At 41.7% G+C, this 18,783-nt stretch overlaps 1 long non-coding RNA gene across 1 annotated transcript in view; it reads right to left on the bottom strand.

Annotated features, from left to right (window-relative positions):
* LOC109319298 overlaps positions 1–18,783 on the bottom strand; it is a 129,369-nt gene that overhangs the window by 65,090 nt on the left and 45,496 nt on the right. The gene's annotated exons all lie outside the window — the stretch shown is intronic.

The raw sequence follows: 18,783 nt of genomic DNA, 5'->3' as shown, positions 1-18,783 counted from the left end.
GGGGGGGGGGGACACAGAAGGGCTGTGTTTTTACTAGCGCCAGTCCCAAAGCTTTTCTGTTACTTCAAATGTTTTTTGAGTGTCATTTAAAACTGTTTAAAAAAAAAAGAATCTGAGTGAATTTCACATTCTTTTTCTTCTGCAAGTATTTTATTGAATTTTTCAAAATTATTCCAACAAGCACACACACACAACTTACATGTTCTATACTAAAGTGACTCACAATAAAGTATTTCTATTAACATTTCCTCTAGGGGGAAAAAATCTACAAAACCTCCTCTGAAAGTGTATCTTTTTCCCAGCGCTGTACTGTGGAACCATTAAAATTCAACACTGCCACTTTGCAGAGATTGTGCCATTGCAATAGGTTTCACTTGTGCTAAATATAGGAAGACAACACTGTTAATCTGATGTAGTAGATGTTGAGTATTCAATGGCACCACCACGCCACCCACCACACCACTCATTTTCTGCCATCACTTACACATTTTTCCTCTTTCCTCCATTGAAATGATTGACCGGGAAGGCTACAATGAATTATTTTTGAACATGCATGCAAACTAAGTAACAAGAATGGGCAGGGACCCAATATAATCCATTAAAAGCATTATTTGCATAAAAACAACAGTTACAACATTTCTTATCCAGTTAATAGGATATTTCACATTTTTTAATATTCATCTTGATTTGAAGGACTTGAGGATGATGGCAGATTTACTAACACCCTTGTTCAGTTCAAAGATACGAATGAACAACGTTCAGATAACAAACAGGCAATATTTTGCTATGTGGCAGTCTATCTCCAGGACAAGAATATTATAGTTTTCTCTTGGGCAAATATCAAAGTACATACAGACTTAAGCAACAAAGAAACCACCTAAAGGGACCATCTACTTCAGCTGAAGATTCATTGTCATCACTCAGCACTACACTGGTATTGAATTGAATCATTTCACCTTCCTATGTAATGCTACCAAAGTCAAAAAGAGATGTCAGGTAGGAATTTAGCCCATTCTAGTGGAGGTTTAGACCTATAATTATTATGTCTCTTCAGTGTAAATACTTTTTGTGTGTTTGTGAGGGGGGGGGTTCTTTTTCCTTAGGGCAGGGGTCGCCAACCTGCAGTTACAATCCAGTGCCACAAGTGACACAGTCAGTCTCTGCGTGCAGCATGCAGCAGAGCAGGGAAGGGAAAAGCAGAACAGCGACAGATAGGATAGGAAGCAAAAATCATAGCAGCAGATCAGGCAGGGATGACAAGGAAGGGCGAAGAAAGCAAAGCTCAACACATCAGTATAGCCTATGGTCCATTTTACAAGTACACCTAGGCTCCTGAAAGACCTGTAAAGCCCAGAGGCTTCTGGGAAATCTGCTTTCTGTTGCTGCCTTTGCAAAGGCAACAACCTTCAGTAATCCTTTTAGACTGTGAAATAATTTAAGAGTAACTATAGAGCAACAGAGACTGTCAACTACAGTATAACAGGCTTCGAACAATAGTATAATATAAAATAACTATATGGTAACTGTAGAGCTTAAGTCAGCATTATGTATAGACCAACACAAACAATATGTCTGGACCGACCACAATGGGGAGGGAAAGCATATATAGAATGAATGAGAGCAGCAGGATAAAAATGGATGGTTAAAGTCATGCTGCAACCAAAGCTGATGGCAGGGGAAGAGGAGTTTTGTGTTCTAAAACTAAGTAAGGAAGAAAAAAAAAAGAAGTTGGGCCAATGTAATCCACATAAAGAATAAAGATGTAAAAGAAGAAGCTGTTTGGAGCGCAGTGGGAACTGACTGGAATCAAAGGGCGACAGACAAGGACATGAAGCCCCCTTGCCTAATAACTTAGTCTGGCCACCAACATCACTGACCAAAGACTCTTCACCATACATGTAATGTATATTATCATTTTATTTTGCTTTGTTTAATCTTCAATAAATCAATGTATACTGTATGGCTGGAATGGTCTGATGTCTCATTTATTATTGCTACCCCGATCCTGAATAGGGGTGAATCCACCTGCAGTTCAAGTGTAACTTCAGGGAGGGAGGATAGGGTTGGGACCATAAAGGAGAGCAGCAGATCAGGCAGAAGATGATCAGAGTGGCACGAGCGGAGGGTGAAGGTCTAATTCATGGCACTTGTGCCAAAAAAGTTGGTTCCCAATGCCTTAGGAAATGCTCTCAAAACCTTGGGATCTACTGGGTTGGGGGGGGGGGCATTTGGTACTATTGTTTCTATATCTGACCTTTACTTACGTGTACTCCAAAATGTTTATTTTATATACTATTATATAAAATGACCTTCACGGTTCTCTGTTGAAGGCAGTTTAATGGATTATCCAGCTTTATGTCCTCTTACCTTAATTGAAGTCAAATAAGGTTTCTGAGCTATAGCACATTGTATTAAGCTATGTTCTCAGGATAAATTAAAAATGATTTGTGTTGTGGAAGTGCCTAGAGGGTTCCACATGAGAGCAGTGTCTCCGCGTGCTGGTCACTACACAAACACTGTTGGGAAAGGAAGACAATCCCTGCCCTGAAGAGTTTACAGTCTAGGCAGTAGTCAGAGAGGTGTGGGAAGAGAGTTTTGGTATCCCTCTTTTACGAAAGAGGAACTGAAGCACAGAGATCGACATTTTTGCCTGGAGTCGCACAGACTGTGCTACAGCTTAAGACAAAAACTTTCTCTCTTGCATCCCATCCAGCATCTTAACAACAAAGCCTTTCTCACTATTCACATAAAAGCCCAGCACCCCTGGAATTCCAGTAACAAACCTCAGCCCCAGTTAGTTCTCATTTCCTGAACAATTCTAGCCATGAATAACACTTCTCATTTACACAGAGACATTCACTGTGGACCTCCAAGGACCTTTCACATTTCAAATAGACCTATGAGGGAAAAGCATATCCTATGGCCATTTTACACAGTAAAGTTGAAGAACAAAACTACCCAAGGAGACTCAGGTGTCTGCTTTGGGAGCAGAATTCACAGTCCTGACTTAGGCACCTAAGGTCCTTATATAATGAATAGAGAGGCACTCAAAGAAATGTGATTCACAAGAGCCTGCACACTTAGCGTGATAAGGGACAGGAGAGCTGTGTTGGTTTAAGCTCAAGTAAAAATGAACCTGGCAGCAGCTGATGGGTCTTTTCAGAATAATGTGAAATGCCTGAATCACCGTTTGTGAGAGCACAAAGATCAGCCATTTTTGTAGATGTTCAGCAAAGCCCAACTCTTACACAGATGTGTGAGTGGTGAAAAAAATACAGAGCTAAAATGTACAATGGGACTTGGGAACCACATTTTGAATAGCTCCTCCAGAGCAAAGGCTGATTAACACAACACTGAAAAGCTCCCTCATCTCAGTGTGACAGCACAATGCGCATGAAGCCACATACGTACAAGAGAATGAACCACGCCAGCAACTTCCATTCCAAGTACATAAAGCTGGGTAATACATTTTAGCATTCTTGCCACAGATGTCATGGGAAAGAAAACACAGGGTACCAATCAAGTCACACGATGGAAAACTAGAGCCTTTCACACAGTCAGCCATTTTCTCAATCCTAAAATGGATTAATTTGTCCCTTCAGACATAAGTAAATTACAATTCCTGAAGTGCCAAAGTTGAAGTGTAACTACAAACCTCTTCTCTTTGCCCAGTTATTAACAAAATGTACCAGTTAGGCAAATAAGAAAAGCATCCTGACCATAAGTTATAACAGAAGAGGAAAGTGTACTGCATTAATCTAAAGCTTACATACTCAGCACAAGGTGATCGGTTAGCTTTGGGGCACCTGCTAGAAACAAAACTATCATGTTCACATGATTCTTTTAGCAGGTTTCTCTCTTTATGGCCAAAGTCAGACAACAGCAGATCCCAAATGCTACTTCACACCTCTGACAGTAGCACTGCAGAGAGCTGTGAGAGCAATGATTAAAGATCAACTCCATCTTTCTTCTATGGCTAGTGGGAAGAGAATTCCAGTTAAGTCCTCCAAGCAAAATGAAACTCCTTGGAATAAGAATTAAACTTGTCTGAGCAGAAGGAAACTTTCTTGTAGGCTGGTCCAAGATTACGGCATGCAAGCCCCTAAAGCAAAGATCCATGGCAAAGCCTACTGCCTTCTGTTCTAAATGCAAAGTATATTTTATTGATGTTCCTTCTACAATAGATATATATATATAGCAATGTGTCTATTCAATAACAACAGCACGCACCCCTGTGCATGTGCCTACCAACTGTGTCCACTGCGTGAGTTTCTTCAGCTGGGGAGATGCAAAGAGTACAAGTAAAATGTAACACATTTAACCTCTGCTTATTAATGTAGACCAGAAGGCTCTCACTTACCACAGTGATATGTGCAGCATAACAACTTATATGAAAGAGAATTTCTCCTTCTCTCACGATAGAACCCCCACTTAACACAGTTTACTCAATCAAGCTGGGATCAGTGGGCCATAATTAAACTTTGAATGCATTATAGCCACATGTCTAAAAAACAGGCTCCCTTACAGATTGACCTCTTAATAATTCCCTCCCTAGTTACTGATCTGCCGCCTTTAATTTTCTGTAATGATCAAAAAGTCATCAAGGTAACAAGTACTGGCCAATCCAGTCTCCTGTGTAAAAAAGTCTCGTGTAAATAAAGGAGACAACAACCATACGTCCTCAAAATCACCTTCCCCCATCACCCCCTTTCCTGGTTCATATCATGGTTGCTAAGAAGGACAGAGAATATATTCTGAGCAGGACCCCACTGTGATAGCCCTGCCCAAGAGAGCTCTGTAGATCCATAAAAAAGTGAGTTTACCACATCAGGCACAGTCTGCATAGAAAAGCAAGACCTACATCATACATAGGAGTTTAACTTTTTTGCTAATGGTTTATTTTTAAGAGGAGAAAAAGTATAACTTAAACTCTGAACTTTCTGCTTTTGTTAATGATTGCAAAGTTACTTAAATATTAACTTTATCAAATTATTAATTTATATCACAACCTTAAATTTACTTACAGTGCATATTGGTCTCATCTGTTTGCTGTTGGGGGGGAGGTTTCGGGGGCTGGGGAGGCAGGGGTGGGAATGAGTAGGTGAAGTGTTCAAACAAAATAAGATTACACTTGATAAGATATAGACCATGGCTGCCTTTATCTGAGAACAGCATCTATTATTTAGCTTGAAGCAAATACATTCACAAACTGTACAGTCCTCTTTCAAATGGCAGACTTTTTTTGAAGTACAACATGCCCCCCGATACACCCAAATAGCTCCATCTAAAAAGGGAATCTGTATAAAGTAATTTAAAAAATGTGAATTACGATATGTACTAGAGGAAATTACATGACTGTTTACTTATCGGGTATTTATAGCGTCCAATTATTTTACTGCTGGACAAGATGGAATCTGTTAAAAAACTGCGACTTTCTATGTTTAATGTTTCTATGTTTCTACTTAAAAGAAAGTCAATTTTTTAAAGCCGCTTTTGGCCACTTGACAAAAGGGGGTATAAACTGAAGTCAATACATGACTGTAATATAACAATAACCCTCTGCACCCAGGACAGCTTTTTTCATAGGGCCTCAATGCAGTTTTGCTAAGGTTGGCTTACCTCCTATTTTACAAGTTAGCAGATTTAAGCTCAGGGAGGGGTAGTAGCTGAGTGACCAAGTGAGGAACAGAACAGACTTAACTCCCAGTACTGTGCTCGGTTTTTGCCATTCTTAACTGAATAGCATTCAGGTCCAATTTTTAAAAAAAATCAACCCCTGCCACCCCCCACAAAACCCCTTTTCTATTTTTAAAGACTTGTACTTAAATCTCTTTCTCTCTCATTCTGCCCCCTCAACAATTCAAATATGTGCAAACTGTTCTTGTAGCTGCAATCATACCTGGCATATTTGTGTTATAAGAGGTAGTCATTTAGACCCTGAAGTGACCAAACATTCAACAATTCATAAAATGTCTTGGATTTTGCTGTTCACAAAACCTCTTTGTGATATTGTAGCACTTCCCATTTACCTGAAGTTCCATCAGCATAACAGGTCAGGAAGTGATGGCAGCATGTTCTGCTGAACCTGCTGAAATCTAGAGATTTGGTTAACTTTTTGGGTATGCAGTAAAGTCCATTCTTCTTCTGGGATTTCAGTAAGAGGGAACTTGAGGGTGGGTCACTGCTTGCATGAAGCAGATTATTATTAAACTGAATGGAATTATTTTAATTATAGTTGGGGGCTATTAAACTACGAGGGGTCCTCTTAAGCCAGTTCCTTTGTGCTTATCTGTAACTTTCTTACAATCATTGTATTTTAAAATATCGTAAAGTGCCTGGCACTTAGGACAGATGCTATGAAGTTAGGAATAGGAATAAAAATAAACATTATTATATGTGCAAAGCTCATTTGGATACAGTTATGTCCATGAACTATGTTTTTATCCACTGAAAAATAACCCTTAATAATCAGATATCAATAGAGGAAGTAGCAATGAGGAATGATATTTCATATATAATTTCCAGATATGCTCCGTAATGAACATGACCAAAAACTGAACACAAAGTGAAGAACAAACCTTTTGTGTTGATGCAAAATTTGAATGGCAGAGGGATAAAAAAAAATACATACACAACAGAAGATAAGGGTTCCCACTCACAATGCAACGTAAATTAAAAAACCATGAATACAAAAGAACAGAACAAGAAAAGTAATATACAAAACTTGTTTTTCACCCTCTGCCATAGCAAGGATCAAAACTGGGCATATATCTTTATTGCAACCAGTTGGCTACTGTGCAAATAAACTATAATAACCCACAGAAAAAATAAAAATATCAGGGACTCATTCAGAGACCAAATTAAAAAGAAAACTTAAGCTGCAAAGTTGGAGGGCAAAGGAGTAACTAGACATTTTGCTGGATTTACATCCTACTTCCAATGTGGATTTTGCTGTTGACTTCAATGGAACAGCAGATTTGCCACAGTCAGTCAGATTTCACTTTAAATCTCAGGTCATGACTATGATATAGCTGTGAAGCTTAAAAAGAAAAAGAAATAACCAGGAAATAACTTTGTGTGGTTGTGATGGCACAGTAAAAAAGCTTTTGCTAGGATTTGCTGTAACAGGATCTGTACATCTGGCCCCTCAAATGCCACGTGCTTAGATGTCTATAGATACTTACACAGATTAAATGGCCTGTTAGTAACATTGGTGGATTCAGGACACTGCCACATTTGAACTTTGTATAATAGTTAGACTCCAACATTTCATTTGAATACTTAAAGCGTTAATGTTATTGTATCCTTCAGACCTATATTAACAAGTTTGAGGTAACAGATGGGAGCTTTTTAGAAAAAATGTAAACAGCTGATCTGAGCCCCAGCATATCAGAGAAGTCCTTTCCACAGACAGACTTTACAGTGAAATAGAGCACTTCACTGTGTGCTCTGAACACATGATAACAGCGCTAGAAAGGGAACATTTTAGATAGGGAAGGATTACAGTAAAATTTCAAAGGCATCTCTCTCCAGATTTCCTTGGTTTCCCCCATCCTGTTAAACAGGGCATTCCATTTGGCATATTATATTACTCCCGTAGTATCATGCACCCTGATGTATTTAGCCCTTCCCCCAAAAAAACCCGAAGAGAACTTGCCACCTACTAACCAGGGTTAATTTGTTCTATACTGTGCTGTATCTTATTGCAGTGCTTCTCACTGGTGTGTGACCTTGACCTCACCATCATTCTGGCATTTGCCAGGCTCTAAAAGAACCTGCATTTCATTGAAACGTTAGGGTCCACTTCTACAACAGTCAGTTAGATGGAATCTTTTTCACTGGTTGTCTGCAATGTGATTATTTGTGTGCACATAGGTACACACATATTAAAAAAAAGCAAAACAAACTAACATAAAAAACTCTAAAAGTTAAAAGTAGTGAAAATATACTATGAAGTAAGGAAAGAAGCCCATTGTAGGAGGTTTGCCTTCTTCAGCTTTGGCATTATACAACAGATTACAGACATGCATACAACCTTATCTGGATACACTTTTATAGTTTGTAACTGTTTACAAAATACTTCATTCTCCAATTTCTCATTCTTTTATTGTACACCTTGCCTACCCTGAACTGAAGCTGCTAGCAAACAGATTCATTTTATCACTGTTGTTCACATGGCTTCTACAATGCAGCAATATGGAAGCACAGGGCACTTGTACACGATGGTTGTCACAGCAGATATGTGACAGAAATGTCATTTGTGTGGCTTAATGGCATCACACATTACACGTTTAACAGTTTTGGGTGTTTTAAAGGAGTTTGCATCATTATAAATTAAACTACATCCAGTTGGAGTTTCACAGTTTTCATAGACATTAAGGCTGGAAGGGACCTCAGAAGATCATTGAATCCAGCCCCCTGTCCCAAGGGCAGGAAGACAGCTGGGGTCAAAGGATCCCAGCAGAATAAATATCCAAAGGAGTCTAGAGTAGGTGCTTGCACAACCTCTGGTGGCAGTGTGTTCCAGGCCTTGGGGGCTCAGACAGTAAAGAAGTTCTTTCTTAAGTCCAGCCTGAAACGTCTTGGAGGAGTTTGTGACCATTTGGTTTTGTCATCCTTTGGGGCGCTCTGGTGAACAGGCATTCCCCCAGTTCCTAATGTACACCCCTTATATACTTATAGGTAGCCACCAGATCCCCCCTGAGCCTGCGCTTTTCCAGGCTGAAGAGTCCCATGGCTCTCAGCCTCTCATCATAAGGCCTGTTCTCCTGCCCTCTGATCATGTGCATGGCTCTCCTCTGGACACTCAAGCTTCTCCACATCCTTTTTAAATTGTGGAGCCCAGAACTGGATACAGTACTCCAGCTGCAGCCTCACCAAGGCCAAATACAATGGGAGGATGACATCCTGGGATTTGCTTGAGAAGCATCTGTGGAAGCAAGCCAGAGTTTTGCTCACTTTACCAATTGTGACATCGCACTGGTGGCTCACGTTCATCTTGTTGGTCAATCCTGACCCGCAAGTCCCTTTCAGCCGTGGTGCTAGCAAGCATAGCACTGTCAAGCCTGTAAGTGTGCTGCAGGTTTTTTCCCCCAAGGTGGAATACCTTGCATTTTTCAGTGTTGAATACCATCAGGTTTTTGTCTGCCCATTTTCTGAGCCTGTCTAGGTTAGCCTGGATCACCAGCCTGTCCTCAGGTGTAGACACTTTACCCCAACATTTGGTGTCATCGGCGATATTGCCCAGTCTGCTTCTGATACCAATGTCCACATCATTAATAAAGATGTTAAAGAGTATAGGCCCAAGGACAGAGCCTTGGGGGACCCCACTGGTCGCAGTGCACCATGATGATTTACTTCCATCAACTACTACTGTCTGGATCCAACCTCGGAGCCAATTCCCCAGCCACTGGATTGTGATGTAGCCAAGGCCGCAGTTGGCCAATTTTTCCATGAGATGATCATGGGACACCAGATAGAAAGCTTTTTTAAAATCAAAATATATGACGTCAGTATCTTCTCCCTTGTCCAGGTGATACTTCACCTGGTCATAAAAGGAGATGAGATTGGTCAGGCAAGACCTGCCCACAGCAAACCGATGCTGGCTATCGCTCAGGATATTGCCATCACCCAGTTTGTCAAGAATGGTCTCTCTGATAATTTTTTCCAAGATCTTCCCTGGGATAGAGGTCAGGCTGATAGGCCTGCAGTTCCCCGGATCTACTTTCCTCCCTTTCTTGAAGATAGGCACCACACTGGTCTTCTTCCAATCTTTGGGCACTTCACCTGAGTGCCACAAGTTCTTGAAGATCTGTGCCAGTGGCTGAGCTATGATGCCTGCCAGCTCCTTAAGTACCCAGGGATGTAAATTGTCTGGGCCAGCTGACTTAAAGGTGTCCAGCCTCTCAAGGTGTTCCTTCACATGATCTACATTGATGAAGGGTAACAATTCTCCCTCACCCTGGGTGTCTTGTACCATATTGAACAGGGCCGTCCCTTGGGACTGGTGAAAAACTGATGTAAAATACCCATTAAGCAGGTTGAATTTTTCCTGGGCATCTGTTGTCAGTTGTCCCATATGGTTTAGCAGGGGTCCAGTGTTACTCTTGCTTTTCCTCCGGCTTCCCACATATCTAAAAAAAGGACTTTTTATTGTCTCTAATACGTGTAACCAGTTGGAGGTCAGTCGCAGTCTTGGCTTTCCTGATTCACTTCCTACAGGTCCAGACGAGTGCAGAATACTCCTCCTTTGAGGTGGATCCAGTCCTCCACCTTTGTAGGTCTTTCTTTTTAGACTCAGGAGGTCCACAAGGTCCCTGCAGAGCCAAGGAGGCTGCTGTGCCCTTTTGCTGCCTGTCCTCCAAGATGGGATAGACATTGCTTGTGCTTTCAGGATCGCTCCCTTGAGAAGCAACCAGTCATCCTGAACTCCCCACCCTTTCGGGTTGTGGTCCCTTAGAGCCTTGCCAACAAGCCTCCTGACCTTGTCAAAGTCAGCTTTCCTGAAGTTGAGGACTTCTGCACTGCTGACTGACTTGCCAGATTTATGGTGCATAGTGAAGGTGATCAGCTCATCGTCACTGTGTTCCAGCTTTCCTTTGATCATTAGGGAAAGGATTTTCAACCTTCCCTTTGATCATTGTTGCAAATTGTACTGATGTAGCTATTAGCTTGCCCCCAGACCACAGGAGAGGCAGGCAGGCACAGGAGAGGCAGCACCTGGTCTGATCCAACTGTTCCCTGAGCCTGCTCACTGGAAGCCCACTGGGTGCTGCTCCCCAGGCGAGCTCGGGGAACAGTTGGATCAGGCCGGGTGCTGCCTCCAAGCTGAGGCAGCACCCAACCCGCTGGGAGAGGGAAGAACCAGGGCAGCTCAGGGGCCATTCACCTTGTAATGTACTGGAAAATTTGAAATGGTGGGTTTCAATTTAGGAGGCATAGAATAAAACCCTGAAGACTAAACTCCCACCATGTGTACAAGCATCCAGAGGTTACTTGGAGCTCTCTAGAGGTAGTTCTAATCATAGTGCTATGTAACATGGGAAATTGCTGACTGGACCCACTTCCCAGAATCCTTAACAGGAAGTTGGGTGTATTTGTGTCTGTGAAGCTAAACAGAAAGTTGGTGGATTATAAGCAGTGAACTAAAAGGCCTCTGTCTTTCATTATTATTATTATTAACAACAATGACAACACTACTGATACCAACAACTACAATAATAATACCTCTTTGTGTATTCAATAACCAGCTTCCCAGAACAGTAGCATGAGAGAGTTTTTTCCTGTAAAATCTGATAGTCAAACTCTGCTGTAGTCTGGGCCTCCCAAACAGTCTGAAGCATAATTTTATTAATTCAGTTTAATAGGACAAAAATAAAATCCTAATTCACAATGGTCAATGAAACCAATCAGTCATACAAAGTTACAAACTGCTTATAAATTGATTGTCGCTAATAGGAGATCCTCCACGGTCAGGATCAGACCCCCTGCGCCTTCACATGCACACATGCCTCTTCCCAAGTCTCAACAGCATGCTTCAAAAACTCTGTCAAAAACATAGTTCTCAGTGAAAAAAGTCTCCATCCAAATTAAATCATGGAAATGTAGCTGGCCTGACAAGACAATTATAGATGGTTCTGATGCAACAGTTTTTAATCTTTTACTTCTCCATACAGCATGCATGATTAGAATTTAAAGGAATGAAAGAATTCACCACATGGCCTGGAAGCTCCAAGGTATTGCTCACTAGACAACAGCTAATGTTTGCCAACTCTGGATGTCCCCAACTTCCACCTCCTTCAGCATAACCAGACAAGAAATCAGAGGTAACTAGGTTGACAAGTTCTGTTCAGCTCAATATCAACAGAAGCCAGCTATGTAGTTGTGATCCAGGTTAAGATACCCAGTAACCCTTTCAGTTGTGAGAGATGATGGGGAAAAGAGAGATGCTGAAAATGAGAGAGTCTCAAACTCACTCATGATAGAGGTAGTCTTCAGCTGCAAATTAATCAAATCTAAAGCCGTTTAATCTGAGCTGCCATATAACAGAGCCCATAGCATTTCAATCCATAATTTCAGCAAAGTTCAGATTCAGATTCACTGCAAAATCAAAGGTGATTCACTGAAGCCTACTTCTACTTATAAAGGGCTCTATTTCCTTAGGGCTAAGCACAAAATAATCCAGCTCTGTTAGTGTTTCAACAAACTGCTTGGGTTTAATATGAACCTGCAGGAATAAACTTTATTTCACGGTGGACAAGGACAATTTTTCCACTGCTGTTTGAACAGACTAGAACAATGGAAGTGTTGGGGGTGGGGGAAGTCTTTCTGGCAGCACTCAAAGAACATTAGTTAGGGTGGGTGGAGTCTGGCTGGGTTTAACCAACTGCTCAGATCCTGTGTAACATTTTGCTGACCCCAGTTACATACTCAAACTCCACGTCTCAGAATACATGAAAGGGGAAAAAAAAAGTTTAACAAATTTTTTAGAGTAACACAAAAAACGGTTGAGCACACATCAAAAGCAGATCAATTGCCTTTATAATATTCTAGGAACAAAATGTTCCACCAGCAGATCTGATAAGAAGAGAATGGAAAACACTCGGTACCAATTTACTGCAGTCACCCATAAGCTATTACTAGAACATTATGTATCGGGGTTCAAGCCAGGAAGCTATTAAAGCGGACTGCACTTGTGTCTTTCAGCAGGCATTAATATATCCTTAGGGAATTGCATTTATGCTTAAAGAGTCATCATATATTCAAATTTCAAAAAAAAAATTGCAGCTTGTTTTAAACGCTTTCTGAACCTTCTCTCCTCCTGCAGTGGCCCATGTCTCACCACCTCCACAAATAACATAATCTTTTCATATTTCTGTCTGGCCCAAACCCTGACGTACATCCTATGTGTTCCAAGTTGGACACATTTCAAGATAAATGGTGCTAATTGACAGAGTTAATGGGTGCAGGGTGTACCACATCCTCTCCCCTGTTGCTTTCGCCTGTGAGTGTTTCACTCTCCTGCTCAAAGGCTGACTGAAAAGAGTAAAAGAGTTAAAGTAATACTTAAAAGGGTTTGAGTTGTGTTTTTGTGCCCCCCTCCCCTCCTTTGGATGCATAAATAATAAATATCCAATGGCTTTCAATGAGATTACATGTTTAATCCCTCTTGGAGAAAAGCCTCTAATAACGCAAAACCCCCTTTTCGCATTGAAGATACCCAACAAGATGAAGATTAACCCAAAAAACTAATGCTTTTACTTCAACGATAATTCTCCCTTGGGTGGTCAAGAATTCCTTGCACCCATGCTCTCTTCTCAGCTCCTTCCCCTAACGGTGTGGTGCACAGGTGAAAAACAGAAAAGAGAAGGCCAAACTGGATTACAATAGGTTTCTCCATTGATGGAAGCTCTTAAAACAAGAAAAAAACCCTTGGCACTAAAGAGCTAAAATGGACGTGCCACTCACTGAAGAAAGCCTGCAGCATTTTATTTTAATCAAGTCCCATGTAAACAGCGTTTGATTCTCTCAAGCTTGTCTCTCATGTACGCTTATTTATGTCATAGTAAAATAAATAAATTAGTTACTATTTTTATAGCTCCAAGTATTACTTGCACAACCGCTACACAGACAGCAGAGCGTGGAGGGGAAGAAGAGAGAGCATGCATGAGAAACTTGCTGTTCTAACTCAGGACCTTCCCCACTTCATTACTTCACCCTGTGGAAATCCCTACTATGGAGAGATCCCTGGGAAAGCATTCATGGCTGCAGACTGACCCACATTTTCTCATTAGAGGGAACGATTAATCTCTCTCTGCAACCAGGTAAAAATCTTCAGCAACAAAGTACCATCTTAAGAGCAGTATCCATCATTGCAAACTTTTCCTGCAAATATTTATGGAGTGTTGGGCAAATGTCATTAATCTGATCAAACAGCACTGAAATAACTGGTTCCATAGAGCCAACTCTCTGGAAATGCCAGGCGCATGCTACTCACTGAAGTCAGTGGGAGTTGCAGGAACTCAGCCTCTCTCTGGATCAGGCCCTTAATTTATGGAGTAAATCATAATGGGTTACATGTATCCTCGATGTAACTTCACTCAAGTCTGATGTGTTTTTTTATCTGTTGATTAATGATTGCGAGATGTGTTTCTTTCTCAAACAGCCATATTTATGCTTGGTGTTTTTCTACTTTGTTGGGTAATTAGTTACATTCCAATCTAACTTACAATAAAATTATAAGCAGTAATTTCTACCTGCACTAGTGCAAAGGACACCAGGGAGTGATTTTGTAGCAGCTTAGCAGACCAAATCGGCAACTAAATCTCCCTCCACATCTAGTCTCTTCACAGCAGGGCTTCAGGCTTGGCTGTCATCAGGACAGACAATGAAGCTTTCAACTCCAGGGTCTCCTTTGACTCTTGCAAGAAGACAGTAACACGTGTTGGCATGACAGCATGTCAGGAAGTTGCTTCAGAGAGACCCTGTGCCTGATGCTGAAACTCTCTCCATTCCTGAGAAGTGAAGTGAATATACTCCAGCATAAAAACCCACACCCTATATGGACCTTGGTAGATTTTTCTCTCAGAAGAAGCTTTCAGCCAGCATCTTGGCTTGAGAAAATTGAATTACCACACCTTCTGCTCAGCCTCCATTAGTCTACACACATATATAAAATTGCCCACCACTCCACTGAAAGGTTTACATTAAAGACAGAAGTTTGGTGCCCCAGAGAATTGTCCTAGATGTTTCTGATGCAGACAGGCAAGATGTGTCTATCATGGTTTTGCTGCAAAGGGCAACTGAAGTATGGTATTAATAAAAAATAGACTGTGTTAACTTATGTTAAATCTTTCTTTTCTCTCCAAAACACACAACTGAAGAAAAGCCGACCCCATCGGTATTAGGGAATGAACAAGTCCTCTCCATCTGCCAAATATGTAGGTCATTTCAATGAGTGACAGAGACAAAGAGGCCTGATTTTAATTCATGAAATATTCCTGCTAATAGCAAAGTTATTGAGACATCTGTTAAAAGCCTGACCTGTTATAATGGGGGAAAATCTAAAATGACTGGAATTTCTAGTTAAATGAATGCTACAATGTTTTATTGGGCATTTTAAAGAGGTATTGCTATTAACAAAAATATTATATAAATTAAAAGCAGCCAAGCAATAATCCCTTAGATAAAATCTAGCGCCATGTTATAATGCTATGGTATGAGCCTGTGTGTGTGTGTGTATGCATCTGCATGTGTGTGTGTATTACAGTACAACAGTTACGCAAAAAAAACTCTTAGAGTTATAGCAGCCCAGTTTAAAGTTTGGCAGAGAACAGTTGGCAGAGTATAAGAAAAAAAGTAAATATGTTTCATGGCCTGTATATAATTGAACATTCTTCAAATTCCTCAAATGAAAATGTCAATACCATGGAAATCCTTGAAACGTGGACAGATAGACAGATAAATGTGACTGATCAAAGCCAAACACCTCCACCCAGAATGCGTAACAGGCCTCCAGACAAAAATCTTAACACCATAATAAACTGCCCCCTCACAACAATGCTAATAAAAAATATTGCAGCTTTTCTCTTTGGCTTGAGGGGAGGAAGGAGATGGGGACACAAAGAAAGCTGGCAGAAGGACTGTTCTGTGTAGGAGGAATTGACAGGCCTCCCCTGTTTCAGCACTTGAACAACAAAGGGAACTGAATGCCAAGGAGGACAATTTGAAACTACGCGCAGAATTGGGTCCTAAGTTACAAAGAAGGTAAAGGCCACCTTGCTGCTGACTTCAGTATGAACAGGGGCAGCTTTTAGATCTCTTCTCTTCACACTACAGGAAAAGGAGGGAAGCATCAATTCAAAGACATGCCTGAACATCTTGCCCCTGGATCTTACCCAGGATCCTGTGGACGGGCACTGGTGGTGCTGCCACTTTAAGGACCAGCCAGGGAGGGGCAGGTGCCTGATGAGGGTGACCATATTAAGGTCCAGCTCCCTGAGCCAAAGGCAGTTCATGATCAGCCGCCAAAAGAGAAACACTTCTATGCTGAGCTCTGCCAGGAACACTGCGGAGGTAAGGGTGAGGCTATGCACATGGCTTGGAGGCCTCATTGGTCCTGGGCATAACCTAAAACTGCACCCTGACGGGAAAGGAAGGCCTGGTGTGGCTGCTGGTGATGTGGCAGTACCCAGGTAAGTGCCAGAAGAGAGGGTGCCTTAACCTCAGCCCCCACCTTTAGGTGGGTTATTTAATGCAGGGAAGACCAGGTAAGTTTCTTGAAGTGCCTGAGCCTGCTGGGGTGAGTGACCCCGTGGGGCCAGGCACACTTTGCAAAGCACCTGAGCTGGGAATGGGGGACCCCCACTCCCTGAAAGCCAGGCAAGCAGCTTAGATCTGACCTAAGGGACCTGACTGGTCCGTGCTGGGGCCAGGATGCAGAAAGGGGTCAAAAGAGCCAGGGGTCCACCATGAGTAACACCCACAGAACAAAGAAGCTCAGGGTCCCGACTGGTCTGAGATAGGGCCAGGGCCTAAGGGGGAGCCAAAGGTCCCAGAGAGGGAACCACAGCTAACAGGCGAAGGGGTCAGCTGAGTTAGCTGCCTGGCATGTCAACTGTGAAGCCTGGGCTGCAGTGTAGGGGTAGAATGGAGCTGCCCCCTAAACATCAGGGTTCAAAATGGGCAGCCTCCCACCTAATTAACACCTCAATTCTCATACATCAAGGTATGGCAGGCAAGTGAGGTGGTCAGCTGGCCCCTAGACAGGAAGTGAGCCAGTGCTTGCACCAGGCATGTAAGCTTGCCCCTGTCACAGATCCCCCAAAGGTAAATTGTCCCTTCACCTCCCTTGCCTGTCAGTCTTCCTTGGGACATCATTCCCAAAGGCCAGAACCAGAAATAAAATGCAAGTATTCCTGGGTCAGTGAGCTAAGAGCTGAAATAAGAACACAGGTCACTCAGATAACCAAGTATTAGTCCATCAAAAATTCTGCTGAGAGCCCTTGAAACACGTACTACTGAATAAAAATGCAGTACTGAAAGTTTACTGATTACACACACACAATTTACTTTATAGTTAACCAATTTATGTCTCTCTATTGCAGCTAAAGGCTAGGTTGCTGATTAAAACAAACGTGTGTGATGACAACAAAAAAAGAGAAAGAGAATATTTTAGATGCAGACCTGTAGAAATCGTCATCCCAAAAGTCTATAATTGTAAAACATAATATGTTTTTCCCCAGTTAAGGAACAAACACACAGCCATCTTACTTTTAGGTGCACTGCCAACTTGAAACTCAGTCAATTTAAATAAAATTAGCTAAAAGCAGTTTCAGGTATTACACCTTCTCCTGAGACCCCCCGCTAATATTTGCGGTTGTACAAGCATATTTTCTTCTTTTATTTTTATATGTTTTAAATGTTTTTCTGTCCCCTGATGTTTGTGGGTCTTTCACACAACAAACAAGGGAAACTGAATGTACAAAGGAAACAATTAAACTGTCTGTACAGATGGACTATCAAATGCATAAAATCAGCAAACAAAGGTTTTTCTTCTTCTTCTCCCATCCCCTCCCCAGCTTTCAATTATAATGATCATGGGTTTAACTCTAACAACAGTAAGTGAGAGAGTGGTACAAAATTTAAAGTTGCCAGTCCCTTTGAAGTACAATGCCCAGCCTCAACTGTTGCAGCGCCTGAATTCTGATGGCTTAATGGCACAGCTTTAACAGTCTCTTCATGTTGTTTTGTATGGAATGTGCACACATTTTAAAGCAAGATGACAAGAAGAAACAATAATGGTTCAGATGGGTGCTATCAAAAAAAGGTTGTTGTGGTTTTTTTAAATGTTATTTCAGTCACCTCCAAATTTGTTTCCCTGAAACCCAAACTTCAAAAGGAACAGGTAAAATCCTGAACATCATGAAGACTACTTATAATTAGATTGAATCAGACAGGTGATACCCGTGGAGTTTAATGACTACAAACTGATGTATGCTATTGAAGTGCCCACAACTTCAATAGCACTACATTAAGTTACATCAGCCAATGATCCACCCCTGGAGATACACTGCATTCCCAATTTAGGGTGCCATACTTTAACTGGGCGACTATATTCTCATGACCTGGGACAAGTTTAGTTCAGGTGTGCCCAGACTGTACCACGGATGCCAAAAGTGGCACAGACAACCTCTGCGTGGGGCACACTGGAGCCTAAGGAGAGGACAAGCAGCACAATGGCAGGTAGGGCAAAGAGCAGGAAGCAGAGCAGCAGCTTGGTCAGGGATCACAGTGAAGGAAGTTGAAAGTTCAGCAGCAGATCAGGCAGGGAAAAGGGATCAGAGCGGCACTCAGGAAGGATGCACGACTAATTTGTAGCAAGCCCGCCTAAAAGTCCCCCACCATGGACACACACACAGAGACTGGTTTAGTTAGCACTTCATGGTTCTAGATGGGTAATGAAAACTGTCCTCTGAAACTAACCAAAACCTTCAAAACAACAAAATCTCCTCCTCTCACATTCCATTCAGGAGCTTACTTGATCAACTTCTATTTCAAAGAAGCTAAAGGGAGAAAACTTTCTACCCTGCCCTTTGGGATGGAAGGAGGAGATAATGAATCAGAATCCTGGCAAAACTTGCAGAACTTTCCCTTCAGAAAACCACAATGTTAACTTTTCAGACTACTGGGTGCTAGCAAGCATATTAAGTAATAAGGAAGCAGGATTATTAACATGAATGAGGATCACTCATAAAAGGACACCTTTCACATTTGTCTGAATTT

The sequence above is a fragment of the Crocodylus porosus genome, unplaced genomic scaffold (genome assembly GCF_001723895.1).
Source record: "Crocodylus porosus isolate Cpor-Errol unplaced genomic scaffold, CroPor_comp1, whole genome shotgun sequence".
Classification (NCBI taxonomy): Eukaryota; Metazoa; Chordata; order Crocodylia; family Crocodylidae; genus Crocodylus; species Crocodylus porosus.
The sequence above is the reverse complement of the archived record's forward strand: the minus strand, read 5'-3'. Positions and strand labels throughout refer to the sequence as shown.